Source organism: Schistocerca serialis, chromosome 3 (assembly GCF_023864345.2).
Source record: "Schistocerca serialis cubense isolate TAMUIC-IGC-003099 chromosome 3, iqSchSeri2.2, whole genome shotgun sequence".
Lineage (NCBI taxonomy): Eukaryota > Metazoa > Arthropoda > Insecta > Orthoptera > Acrididae > Schistocerca > Schistocerca serialis.
The window spans coordinates 892,428,346-892,443,933 of NC_064640.1; positions in this window are offsets into that span (position 1 = coordinate 892,428,346).

Below are 15,588 nucleotides of genomic sequence, written 5' to 3' on the forward strand. Positions count from 1 at the left end.
AACAGGACAATGCACGTCCGCATGTATCCCGTGCCACCCAACGTGCTCTAGAAGGTGTAAGTCAACTACCCTGGCCAGCAAGATCTCCGGATCTGTCCCCCATTGAGCATGTTTGGGACTGGATGAAGCGTCGTCTCACGCGGTCTGCACGTCCAGCACGAACGCTGGTCCAACTGAGGCGCCAGGTGGAAATGGCATGGCAAGCCGTTCCACAGGACTACATCCAGCATCTCTACGATCGTCTCCATGGGAGAATAGCAGCCTGCATTGCTGCGAAAGGTGGATATACACTGTACTAGTGCCGACATTGTGCATGCTCTGTTGCCTGTGTCTATGTGCCTGTGGTTCTGTCAGTGTGATCATGTGATGTATCTGACCCCAGGAATGTGTCAATAAAGTTTCCCCTCCCTGGGACAATGAATTCACGGTGTTCTTATTTCAATTTCCAGGAGTGTAGTTCTAAGTCTAGGGGACTGATGACCACAGATGTTAAGTCCCATAGTGCTTAGAGCCATTTGAACCATTTGTATATTTCACATACAAATTTGATACTGAACAAGGAGCAAACACTGAGGTTAGTTACGAAATAATAGAGGAGAAACTAAGTGGATCACAGGTACTAAATGAGATGCAACGATAAGACATTTCTAACTCGTAATTTAAGTATGCCAGTGTTTTCAGGAGGGAGCCAGGAGTAATCAAAGATTATGAATATAAATTTAAAGTCGATCCGCATGAAACATTTTGCGTTATGTCATATCCTATTCCATGGGTAAAGCGAGAGGTACTAAGGGAAGAGTTCAATCAGATGATTAAATGTGGAAGTACACAACCTTGATTTTCACCCTATTGTAGTCCAATATTACCAGTAAGCACACCGGATGGTTCTGTAATATTAGTTCACGATGCTAGAGGTATCAATAAGATTATAGTACCAGTACGCGTAAGACAGACAAATTGGCCGAACAGCTTCTGAAGTTTGACAATACAAAATGTTTCAGTAGACTAGATCTCGAGGGGTCCTACTGGCAAATAAAGCGCCTCGAAGAAAGTGGAAAATATACAGAATTTGTTTGTGGTGGCAGAAGTTACGAATTCCGTGTTCTACCTTTTGGACTGAACATTAGTGCATTAGTATTTATATCCGCATTGGACTAGGTTTTTGGCCAGAATTGCTTAGCAAAGACACTGTTTATGTAGATGACATGCTAATAGCCACACCCACTCTGTTAAAACATATCGTATCCCAACAACTGATGAACAGTGATGCATTGCTCAACTTGTTACGAAAAAATAGGATTTGGTTATGGGATGACAAGTGTCAAGAGGACTTAAAATAACATTAAGCAGGCATTAGTCAATGCAAACTTTCACAGCCACCCTGACATGTCCAACGATTTTTCTCTATGCACAGATGCCTCGTCTCAAGGGCCAGGGGCATGCTTCTTCCAGATGCGAAAGGATGAAGGTAAGGAAGTACCTTGTAAGTAGGCTGTTTATGTTTTCTTTATGTAAGTAGGCTGTTTAGGTTTTTTTATTGGTAACGCCACCTCTCTATGAAAATCACTGGCTGTGCTGTGTGCAGTCTGTGGCTGCTTTGCATTGTTGTAATACTCGCCATTGTAGTGTTAGGCAGCTGGATGTGAACAGCGCGTAGCGTTGCGCAGTTGGAGGTGAGCCGCCAGCAGTGGTGGATGTGGGGAGAGAGATGGCGGAGATTTGTAATTTGTCATGAACTGATATATATATTATGACTTGTGATGATATTAAGGTAAATACATTGTTTGTTCTCTATTAATATCTTTCATTTGCTAACTATCCCTATCAGTAGTTAGTGCCTTCCATAGTTTGAATCTTTTATTTAGCTGGCAGTAGTGGCGCTCGCTGTATTGCAGTAGCTTGAGCAGCGAAGATTTTTGTGAGGTAAGTGATTTGTGAAAGGTATAGTTTAATGTTAGTCAGGGCCATTCTTTTGCAGGGATCTTTGATAGTCAGATTGCGTTGCGCTAAAAATATTTTGTGTCAGTTTAAGGACAGTCGTGTATAATTGTTAAAAAGGGGACGTTGCATATGTCGACCCTTAGCCTAGGATACCTCACTGGAATCTTCTGATTTTTTGTTGTAGTTTGTGTAATTAGTGTAGATTTTGTTTATTGCTAGCGCGTAACTGTAGAGAGAATCTCCTTTGTAGTTGCAGTCTTTCATTGTTGTACAGTAAAATAGTTGTGGCATGCATGTAGATTTGCACCAAGTATTTCGCAGCTGCAATTAACTAGATATTATTTTCAGTGTTATGTTAATGTGTTCTCTTATTTTTGCTCTTCAAATTGGGTTTTTCTGTGTTGTCGCGTGAAATACTGTGACAATAATGGCGTGTGAAAAACGTAATACTAGGCTCCAAAGTAAACTGAGAAATGACAGTGAAAATGAAAGCAGTGTGTTAGCGCCACCGAGTAATGAATTAACTGATGTTCAAAGTAGTAATTTGGTAATTGTGCATAGGGAAATGGAGCGGGCGGCAAACAATGGCGTGGACAGTGAAACAATTAGTGAAGAGGGAAGCATTATCGATCGATCGGTCGGCAATAGCTCGCCTCAGGAAGCCGAAATGACACGACACGATCTCGCAAATACTGTAGATTCAGGTTTTGGATCCTCACCGTTTTCTCAAATAAGTCAAGATACATTTTCTGCTTGTCAAAATGTGAATGTTTCCGGTGCAAATTCACTGCCGAAAAGCACTGAGGAACATGTTTCAGACACCAGTGCATTTTTATTACAATTAATGCAACAAATGGGACAAAAGCTTGAAAAGTTAGACACAATGGAACAACATCAGAGACAAACACAGCAACAGTTAGACACAATGGAACAAAATCAGAGACAAACACAGCAAAAGCTTCAAAAGTTAGATACAGTCGAACAAAATCTTAAAAAGTTAGACACAATGGAACAAAATCTTCAAAAGTTAGACACCACACTTGAACGAACACTTGAAGATTTAACTACTGAGTTACATAACATTGAATCGAAATGTCAAAAAGTCTGTAATGACGTAAAAACACAAATTTGTGAGCATTTTCAACCTATTTTTTCGCGGCATGAAAATGCATTACAGAATCACGAAGCAGCCATAAAAGAACTGCAAACCATTGTTCATGAAAATCATGAGACCTTGTGGGCTAAAATTGACTCAGTTGCATCTACCGATTCGGTTACGCAACTTGCAAAAACTCAGGAAAACTTAAAGGACACAGTAGATTCGATTTCAGCACAAATGGACACTCTGAAACTTGGTTCAGAAAAACACACTGAGGAAATGTGTTCACTATCGGAGAAAGTAGCCGAACTTTCGGATCAGGTCACTAACTTATCTACAAAGGTAGATGATGATCTGAATGACACAAGACCTGTAGCCTTCACTGACACAGAAGAGTATGAACAAATTAGAAAATTCAAACAGAATCAAAATCAAATCAATACACAGTACAAAAGAGAAATCCGGGAAGTACAAGATCAGCTGACACAGGTAATTCAAGAATTACGTATTTCAGAGGATACTCGCACCCCAATACGGGAAGAGGAACACAGAAATACGGAACAGCCACAAAATAATAACACAGGGCATTTCGGAAGTTATGAAAGAAATTGTCAATGTGCACCGAATTTTGATATGGAACGGCCGACACGACCTAACAATGACCGATATGCGACTCGCCGACATGATGATTTTGACTATAAGCTGTTCATTACTACACGTAAATTCAAAACATTTAAGAATTCTGGCAACGACATTCATCCACAAGCATGGCTCCATCAATTCTCTCATTGTTTTCCTCCCAACTGGTCGTTGGAACACAGATTAGAATTTATGTGTGGCTACTTAGAGAATGAACCAGCTGTAAGAATGCGATCGGTCATTCATGATTGCCACAGTGAAGGAGAATTTTACCATGCCTTCCTCTCAGCATATTGGTCTCAGGCCACACAAGACCGAGTAAAACATGGTATAATAATGATGAAACATTTCGAACAATCTGAATTTTCCAGTCTTGTCAAATATTTTGAAGACATGTCGCATAAGAATCAGTATCTTTCAAACCCATACAGTCCCTCAGAACTCATCCGCATTTGCTTAATCAAACTGCCTGAACATTTACGACATATTATTTTGGCAGGACGTTGCAAAGACGACATTGAAGCTTTTCAGGGACTGTTACAAGAACTAGAAATTGACACTGACAATCGCGGAACGCGAAACCAGGAACACAACAATTACAGGTCACATCCGTCGCAATTCCGCGATGAAAGAAGTAATAATTTGACACGACAAGGCTATTATCACAACACAAATCGTGACCAAAACAGACACCACCCGTATGACAACCGTTGGCAGAGTAGTAATAACTACAGGGAAAGATCACCTCTCCGTGGTAATGACTATCACAGAGACAATAAGAGAAACAGACAATATGGGAACCAAAATAAATACTATCAAGGGAGACAGAATAACTTTAGACGCAATGGACCAGCGCGCAGTTACGATTCAGGGAGAAATTCTCCACCATGTGACCGACAAGAAAGAAACTATGGAATCTACCAACATGACGACAGACGATATGATCGTAACGACAGACCTGAATTGCATCAGAACTGGCGGGATTCAAACAGAGCAGGGCCCTCTAGTCACGGTGAATTTGTAGAAGTTAGGTCTCCAAATCCCAATAACGACGCGCGCCAACAAAGAGACAATAGGCAATGACTCACACCGCTGGCAGCAACAAAACGTACTTATGAAATTGATGACGCAGCTGCCGTAGCTAGTAATTACGTAAAAATGGAAGACATTAGGGACATCTTACTCCAGGAACACGACGTAAAACTTAACAACATTGCATATCCTGTGATTCACATTACTGTAAGTGACGTAAAATTTACGGCAGTACTTGACTCTGGCAGTCCCATCTCAGTAATTAGTGAAACAGCCTACTTACAACATTAGGTCATCAATTTTGCTGGTCGCACGTTATCAGAAGCTGGAAGATCTTACTCTGTGTCAGAATTGGAAAGCTTTGCTGTAACATGGGCATTTAAAAAGTTTGTGGGGAAAGAATATCAAAGTTTATTGTGACCATCAGTCACTGTCACTTCTTTTAACATGCAAACTATTACACAGCTGATTAGCTAGGTGGTGTCTATATTTACAAGAATTCAGTTTTGAGATCATTTATATTAAAGGAAGTCAGAATGTTATTGCGAATGCCTTGTCCAGATTACCATAAGGTTTAGAGGAATTTGGTGAATTAACAGAGCAGACTGCGGAAATCAGAACGTTATTAATGCAATGTACAGTGCTACAGGTATTAAGAAAGAGTGCAATATGTCAAACATTAAAACAGTCTAGTGTGTCAAAATATACTGAGCTACACCCAATACTCACAAAAAAACCTCTAGATATGGTATCCCTGGACATAGCTGGTCCATATGTAAGAAGTGCCCGCCCCAATAGCTCAGTGGTCAGTGTGACGGACTGCCGTCCTACGGGCCCGTGTTCGTTTCCCGGCTGCGTCGGCGATTTTCTCCGCTCAGGGACTGGGTGTTGTGTTATATTCATCACCAGTTCATCCCCATCCGGTGCGCAGGTCGCCCAAAGTGGCGTTGAATGTAATAAGACCTGCACCAAGGCAGCCGGACCTGCCCCGCAAGGGGCCTCCCGGCCAATGACGACAAACGGTCGTTTCCATTTTCCATCTAAGAAGTAAAGGAGGAGTGAGATACGTAGTAGCACTAGATGTCATTTTCTCGAAACATATCAAAATGTATGCCATTAAAAATGTAACAACGACAAATATTAGAAAAAGAATTGAGGGAGACTATTTGAGAAGAGTAGGTAAACCAAAAGTACTACTAACTGACAATGCTTCATATTTCGTTGGGCAAAAGTGGAAACAATTTATGACCTGACAGGACGTAAAGCACGTGTTAGTAAGCCTTTTTCACTTAGAAGCAAACCCAGCAGAACAAGTCTTTAAAGAATTTAACCTGTTTATTAGGACTTACGCACCTCACAAACACACCTGATGGGTAGAATTGGTAACTCCTTTCATGCCAGTGGTCAATAACCTTCCGCATTCTCCAACAGGTTTCACAACAAATAAATTGACTTTCTGGTCAAAACATCACGCACCAGTGGGAGTCGCCCATACCAAAGGTACCCACTACAGAAATGACACTACAAGACGAAATCAATCGAGCCATAGTTACACTGGAAAACAGGGCGAGTATAGAAGGTAAATTTATAAGAAGAAACTGTAACACAATTTTTTGAAGGGCAACGAGTCCTTTTACGGACGCACCCTAAATCGACCAAATTTGGCTAACTGAATAACAAGTGGCAATTACTCTATTCAGGACCATATGTAATTTCCCAAATATCATGTCCTGGGACGTACATGTTAGTTTTTTAGAGAACAGGAAGAGACAAAGGTCTCCACCCTCACAAAGATATAAAAGCCCTTATAGAATGACGAAGCGTGGCAATATTTTTATCGCAAGATAATTGTACATTGTGTACATAATTCAAAGAGTAATTTTTTGAAGGGCAACGAGTCCCTTTACGGACGCACCCTAAATCGACCAAATTTGGCTAACTGAATAACAAGTGGCAATTACTCTCAAACGGTTCATATGGCTCTGAGCACTATGGGACTTAACTGCTGTGGTCATCAGTCCCCTAGAACTTAGAACTACTTAAACCTAACTAACCTAAGGACATCACACACATCCATGCCCGAGGCAGGATTCGAACCTGCGACCGTAGCAGTCGCACGGTTCCGGACTGCGCGCCTAGAACCGCGAGACCACCGCGGCCGGCGGCAATTACTCTAATCAGGACCATATGTAATTTCCAAAATACCATATCTTGGGACGTACATGTTAGTTTATTAGAAAACAGGAAGAGACAAGCGTCTCCACCCTCACAAAGATATCCAAGCCCTTATAGAATGACGAAGCGTGGCAATATTATTATCGCAAGATAATTGTACATAGTGTACATAATTCAAAGAGTAATTATTCTCCTGGAGTGCATTAAAAGATAAAGTGCTGTGTATAGTCATAAGTAATTCTTTTGATTTTTATACGTAGGCATAAAAACTAACAGCAATGAGAAGTAACACACCACTTCATGCGAAGCAAAAGTATAAACGAAATTAGTTATGGCTCAGCGGTCGCGCGCTCAACATTACGCGCTGACATCAGCAGCAGGAGAGGAGACTCTGACCTGTGCGCATGCGTAACAGACTGGCAGAAGGCGCAACCAAAATAGGAATTCAATATATACCTAACTTAAATACAAAGTAAACGCAAATACTACGCAAATACGTCTACTGTCTAAGGACTAAGGAACCTATTGAAATATTGTACACAAAGATTTAATTAAATCCTAAGTTACATACAACATATTTACAACTAAAAGGAAGGATTATGAAAAACTGTACGAGAAGTGTAAGCTAAGGGCTAACGACAAAATACCGTGAGAGATAAAAAATAATTTTCTTTGCAGAGTAAATGAACATAATGGGTAACGGAATAAACAAATGTCTATGAATTTAAACAAAATATGGAAATATCTGCGGACGTATGCAATGACCAAATGTATCAGTGGCCACAGAGTTACGTAATGCAATTAGTTTTACGTTACCAGAATGAGATTTTCACTCTGCAGCTGAGTGTGCGCTGATATGAAACTTCCTGGCAGATTAAAACTGTGTGCTCGACCGAGACTCGAACTCGGGACCTTTGCTTTAGCGGGCATGTGCTCTACCAACTGAGCTACCGAAGCACGACTCACGCCCGGTACTCACAGCTTTACTTCTCCCAAGAGAGCTTCTGTAAAGTTTGGAAGGTAGGAGACGAGATACTGGCAGAAGTAAAGCTGTGAGTACCGGGCGTGAGTCGTGCTTCGGTAGCTCAGTTGGTAGAGCACTTGCCCGCGAAAGGCAAAGGTCCCGAGTTGGAGTCTCGGTCGGGCACACAGTTTTAATCTGCCAGCAAGTTTCATATCAGCGCACACTCCGCTGCAGAGTGAAAATCTCATTCTGGAAACATCCCCCAGGCTGTGGCTAAGACATGTCTCCGCTGTATCCTTTCTTTCAGGAGTGCTAGTTCTGCAAGGTTCGCAGGAGAGCTTCTGTAAAGTTTGGAAGGTAGGAGACGAGGTACTGGCAGAAGTAAAGCTGTGAGTACGGTGCGTGAGTCTTACTTCGGTAGCTCAGTTGGTAGAGCACTTGCCCGCGAAAGGCAAAGGTACCGAGTTTGAGTCTCGGTCGGGCGCACAGTTTTAATCTGCCAGGAAGTTTCAGTTCTAAGTTAGTTTTACATTTTTTTCTTTCAGCGGCCAGTGCATCGTCACATCGAAGAAGAAGAGATATACGTCAAGAGTAGCAGGTATCCAAATGAAGAAACGCGCCGTACGTCGAGTAAACAATTTAGTTATAAGGATATTTATACAAAGATCATAAGGCAAATGAAAAATGAAATATGCATTGTCGCAGTGTGTCTCCGTGACAATTATCAGTACCTATTCGATGCAGAGTACACATAAACATTTAAGGACGAGATTTTACGAAAAGCAGTCAATTTTTATCGTGTCACATGAAAGCTTGAATAATGACACTTCCAGGTATTTGTGAAAGATAAGTCTACGATGGTTAAAACTTCATGTTTCACCCTAAGCTTTACATCAATTGAAGCAAACGGCACTAACACACGAAGAAACAGCATGATACTACATGGGTGATTAGTCGGTTCACATTAGTTCAGTGAAGCAAAAGGTCCTTAGCAACTAGTCCATCATTGTACGAGTAACATTTCCTCATAAATCCTTAAACCAGTAGATGAGTATTTCCCTTCTTCCCTCCCAGACAAAGGAGGCGGCGCCAAGCCAGTTAAGCTAGCGGTGTGCAACGTTTTAGTTCTGTTTCCCTCTTCTACCTAAGGAAGGAATGAGCTCCTATAAGTGATAAAAGCCTATCTATAAAATGAAACATAAATGTATCATATGTTTGTATTGTGTCACAATAATGTGATATGTCATTAATTTGTAAATGTGGTGTGAACGAAGAGAAGTTGAAACTATTGAACAAACTGTAGTAACAAAACCTAGTTACTGAATATTTTATGACGCTTTAAGACTTAAGAAATTTATGTTCGTAATATAAGCGATGGATGGACTGTCAGCCATAGGTATAAGCTATGCTGCTATGTATATTGTTAAAACTCACTACTGATATGAATTTTTATTGGAAACCAAACTCTGTATGAAAAAATGAACTTCAAAGACCAGCAATTTATACAATGTTTTGGACGGCTATATGTGTCTTTCAACAAGTGGACGGTCAAGCGTGGTGACATGAACAACGAAATAACTTCTAAGCATCGTGACTCAGAACGCTTGACACATTGACAAGTAAACTATAGTTGTTCGAGCTGGTAGTTACCTCATCGACGGATGCTGTTGGTCAGGGCTTCTCTCCACTGAAAATGCGAGTGCGACGGGTTATAATGACGCCCTAGCCGTAAAAATGGATATCTTCTGCCACAGCGTCGGATTTTGAACAATAATCACACACCCGCTGCACCCTGAATGAAGACAACTGCCGCAGCAATTCTTCGATATGTGACACTCAGGTGAAACCCTGGTAATCAATATGAAATCAACACTAAAAAAGCGAGTGTACGCAAGGGCGACGGTAGCTTCTAGCATGTTGACCGTTAGCGTCTAGGTCTTAGCCGTCAAATCGGCCAGTGCACCAGCGCGAAACCCGGCAGCGAGAATACGTACGTACATACATTAATCCTTGTTCCATAGATAATGAATACGACGTTTCGTAATGATGTGGAACGTGTCACGTGTCAGTTTTCTTTAGACAAAATAATTTTTTTACAAGCCGGCCGTCGTGGCCGAGCTGTTCTAGGCGCTTTAGCCTGGAACCGCGCTGCTGTTACGGTCGCTGGTTCGAATCCTGCCTCGGGTATGGATGTGTGTGATGTCCTTAGGTTAGTTAGGTTTAAGTAGTTCTAAGTCTAGGGAACTGATGACCTGAGATATTAAGTCCCATAGCGCTCAGAACCATTTGACCATTTATTTTACAGTTACTACTTCATATCTAAGAATTCATCTATTGAGTAGGAGTAGTTGTCATTCAGAAATTCTTTGAATTTGCTTTTAAATGTTCGTTGGCTATCTGTCAGACTTTTATAACTATTTGGAAAATGACCAAAGATTTTTGTAGCAGCATAATTCATCCTTTTTTGTGCCAAAGTGAGATTTAATCCTGAATAGTGAAGATCATCCTTGCTTCTAGTGTTAAAGCTATGCACTTCGGTCTTATTTTTGAATCTGGATGGGTTATTAATGACAAATTTCATTAGTTAATATGTATATTGCGAAGATACTGTGAATGTACCGAGCTGCTCAAATAAATGTCCGCAAGGCGATCTAGGGTGGGCTCCAGCTATTATTCTGATTACACGCTTTTGTCCAATGAATACTTTCTGTCTTAATGACGAATTGCCCCACAATATAATGCCATATGAAAGCAGTGAATGAAAATAGGCATAGTGGGCTAATTTACTGATATGTTTATCACCAAAATTTGTAATAAACCAAATAGCATAAGTAGCTGAACATAGCTGTTTCATCAGATCATCGATGTGTTTCTTCCAATTCAATTTCTCAGCAATGCACTTACCCAGAAATTTTGCGTATTCTGCCTTAGCAACAGACTTCTGTTCAAAAATGGTTCAAATGGCTCTAAGCACTATGGGACGTAACACCTGAGGTCATTAGTCCCGTAGATTTAGAACTACTTAAACCTAGCTAACCTAAGGACATCACACACATCCATGCCCAAGGGAGGAATCGAACCTGCGACTCTAGCAGCAGCGCGGTTCCGGACTGAAGTGCCTAGAACCACTCGGCCACAGTGGCCGGCTAGACTTGTGTTCTTCGTCTATATTTATCAATGGTGTCATGATATTTACTGTACAGAATGTTATGAAGTGTGTTTTCTCAAAATTTAGAGAGAGTCCATTTGCAGAGAACCATTTAATAATTTTCTGAAAGACATTTTTCGCAATTTCTTCAGCTGATACCTGCTTGTTGGGTGCGATTGCTATACTTGTATCATCAGCAAAAATAACTAGCATTACATTTTCATGAATTTAGATTGGCAAGTTGTTAATATGTATTAAGAATAACAAGGGACCAAAGACTGAACCCTGTGGGACACCATCTTAATATCTCCCCAATTAGTGGACGCTGCTGGTTTTTGCAGACTATCGCTACTGTTAATTTCAACCTTCTGCATTCTTCGAGTTAAGTATGAATTAAACCATTTGTGTACTGTCCCACTCATACCACAATACTTAAGCTTATCTAAAAGAATTTGATGATTCACACAATCAAAAGCCTTTGAGAAATCACAAAATATCCCAATGGGTGATGTTCGGTTCTTTAATGCATTTAATGTTTGATCAGTGAAAGCATAAATAGCATTTTCTTATGAAAAGCCTTTCTGAAAACCAAACTGACATTTTGTTAGTGCTTCATTTTTACAAATATGTGATGCTACTCTTGAATACATTACTTTATCAAGAATTTTGGATAAAGCTGTCGAAAGTGAGATTGGGCAGTAGTTGTTAGCCCCAGATCTATGAAGCAAAGTGAACATTATTGTTACTGCGCTAAATTCAAATATGCAATGGACTGTCATAGTATGTATTTAATTTTTTTAATTTCTTGTAGAATTCTAACACACATAGGATAAGCTGACATATCCATTCATTAAATAAAAAAGGAAGCTGACAATAAAGGGCACCGAATGCCAATCACTGTATGTCCCCATTCCATGTCAACGTACAGTGTGGGGGCAAATGTGTAGGTACATGATGACGGGCCCCAGGAAGCCGTAAAATTAAGATTTATTAAAAAAGAAAAAGAAAATAAAATGAGTTGGCCAAGACGTTAATTATGAATGCGCGGTAAAGCGCATACAAATGAAAGAAAAAAACATTCAATTTTAGAACAGTTTCTTATTTTTTACTCTTACACTCTCTCGTGGGTAGAAGGACGAGGAAGATGTGCCATTTCAGATATGAAGTATTGCGAACTCTATCTATCATATGAGTGCGTGAATAATATTATATTGAACAACACTATCAAGTATTTTTTTATGTATTGAAGTGAAGAGAAGAACATATAAGGAGGATTGTCTTGATTACGACAAACGCCGGGGTTTTCAGAGTCCGCTCCGTGCAGCTACAATTAAAATATAAGCGAAGTCCGATGGCCAAAAGACACAAATAAGCACAAAGCATTTTAATAACGCAATCGTATTATATTCTACCACAAGGGGTCTTCATACGCATAGTCAATAATATTTAAGTGTCAGTGTGCGAACTATTTAACGGAACATCATCGATATGATGACTCACTCCTTGAAATGCTGCAGAGAGCTTTGGAGTTTAATCGAGGACTGGTGCACCAGTGACCTTCGCTAAGGAGGTGGGTAACTGCCATATTCAACTCTGAGAGTCTACTGGCCCTCGATAGTCTGCCTTTCTTCCGCTCCTGATAACACATGGGCGACCAAATAAAACCTTTTGTAACTCCTTAAATATCGTGAATATTTACGACCGATCGTACGTTTGTAGCAGACATGTGCTATTCTCAGTAAATTCTCTGCTCTCTCCAGTATGAGCTATCTTAGCACGCCTCGAATCTGCCCGGATTCAAACACGCCTTCAATTTGCCGCAGAAGTTTACTGGATCATTGAGGGCGATTTGTGGGGAGAACTTGGAGGGTTCGTGTCTCGGTAGAAAAAGTCAAGTAAAGCTGTCATTAGTGTTTAATATGCATTAATTTTAGAGAAACCGACATGCAAGACGAATGTAGCCGTGTACGTTCGGGAAAAAGAAGAGAGAGAGCAGGGGAGAGGGCGAGTAAAGTCTTCGTTTAATGTCCTCCTCCCTATTTTTTTTTTTTACACCGTCATTCGATTTCATCTATTTTGATGCTTCGAGAAGTGAAGTTTCAATCCTAACCAAGATTACGGATTATGATGAAATTTATTTGCAAGACATTTTTAGATTGGTACGACGTAATCTTTGTATCATTTGATTTCAAATGGGCTTAGTATGTATTCAGTACCGACACCCTAAAAACTCATCGCCGTGGCGAACGGGCTACTTGAACCCACGACCGCTGCTTCATAGGCAGCAATGCTGTTCTGAGCCACGGAGACTAACTGGATGCCATCTCCGTATTACATACTTTCACACTAAGTAGCCTCCCTCACCACTCAGAAAAAATTCCGTACAAATGGACTTCTATAAACAAAATATCGTTTACGGTGTTATTTCGGAAACGTATGAGAGCAACACAGTTAGTAGGTGTCAACCACCAGAAAACATATGAAGTATTCATCTACCTTAGCAAAGCCTGGTAATGCGGACTCGTTAAACTAAGAAAGTAAGGGTGCCAAAAGTCGTGCTTGGGGAGGAACTGGTACCCTGTGAACCGGCAGAAGTATCTAAAAAGTGATCCTGTTCTATCATTGCTCTGTTATCGGCTCGTTACAGCCCAATGACGCTCCCGGTTTCCTACAATTTTTTACGGGGCGGGAGGTGTCGGAGAGACGACGGGAACGATCAATACGTCCCATATGGCTGGCCTCGACCGGTGGGGTGAGCGTGGGTGGAACAGGTGTCTGTCTCCATGGTTACGGTCGGTGCGGCAGCGCCGGCGAAGGGGTGGAGTTCGCAGTCATCAGCAGCCGCGGCCAGACGCCTTGCTCGCGCCGCTTTCAGGTAAGCCACACTCGCAGCCCAAAAGTCTGCCCGACAGAACGCACTTGTGAAATTCAATCCTATTTCATCTTTGCATCGCATCAGATCGTTTCTTTCGTGGAAATATATTGCTGTACATCTATGGTAGACTTTCTATTTGGTGCCCAAAATTAGGCTGACCTCTAGCCTCCAGCAGCAAAACCGTGATGCGGTCTTCGTTTGCCATAGAATCTAGAAGCAAATTAGACTGAACTTGTAGTACTTATGACTTGACAGACACTTTAACGATGTACTGTAACTCTTTAACGTTAAAAGAAAATAGTCGGCAAGGAAATCATATTGAAGGGATGATGTCTTCAGTTTCGTTATGCAAAAAGTATCTCAAAAATAATTTTTGGGTTGTTTTTCACTTCGAAGTCTTAATCGAACCGTCACAGCGGAAAAGTGACCAATTTGTTGATCTATAAAGATCACGGATGAGCTATTTATCTACGCAGCTACATGATTTTTTGTAAATAACTCGCCATTTCTTTGACTGACGGTTTCCCAATAGAGGAAAATGCTGTCTTTCTTATAATAAATAACAAAGATTTACAAACTGCGCTGTCTTGTGACGTGAATGTTGTAGGTTGAAGTCTCTCCTTGCCCTAAGTGTGAGTTTTCGTGAGTTTTAAAATGGCCACTACTGCGTGACTAATTCAAACTGACAGAAAGTAACCGTAGATATGATTTCAGGTACATTTAAATAACGAATATGAGATTATACAAGTATATAATTAAGATTATAAGGTAATAAATACTGTTTATAATAAGTAATCAAAAAAAATGGTTCAAATGGCTCTGAGCACTATGCGACTTAACTTCTGAGGTCATCAGTCGCCTAGAACTTAGAACTAATTAAACCTAACTAACCTAAGGACATCACATACATCCAAGCCCGAGGCAGGATTCGAACCTGCGACGGTAGCGGTCACGCGGTTCCAGACTGAAGCGCCTTTAACCGCACGGCCACACCGGCCGGCAATAAGTAATCAAAAGGTGTGCTGTCTGCATGGCCAAGTTGCGAAAAGTCGGTTTAAGTTTAGAAGCTATTATGTGCAAATAAGAAGAGAGCAGCCAAGGGCATTTGACTCGTCGTATATCAAAATGAGTCACTTAACAAAAATTTTTGAGTTCATGGCTTGAAAACTTTTAGATTGTAATTATGTTGAACTGTCCTCTTGTTTGAGCTGAGAAATAATTCATGTAAAATCTGCTGTAAATTTTCAAAATTAATTATTTACATTCGTAATGTAATGCGCTTCACACCAGACACACAGTTTCAGGAGCATTCTTGTCTCTTAGGAGAATGACTAGCACTATATATAGAAAAATAAGGTAGCTGTTAGAGATTTTTTTCATTTCATCCCGAAGAAATGCAAACAGTAAACACTTCACGTAAGAAATCCTTGTTTAAAGCAACAAAAGAAAACAATATACCTGTTATCGCTCTGCTTCTTAAAAAATGCAAGCAGCTAACTCTTTATATATTAATTACTGGTCGCGTGGTTTGAGGCGCCATGAGGCTGATTCCACGGCACCTCCCACTGGAGGTTCGACCCTCCCTCTGGCATGGGTGTGTATGTTGTTTTTAGCATAAGTTAGTTTAAGTAGTGTCTAAGTCTAGGAGCCCATGACCTCAGCAGTTTGGTCCCTTAGAAATTCACACATATTTGAACATTAATTACTGATTCGAG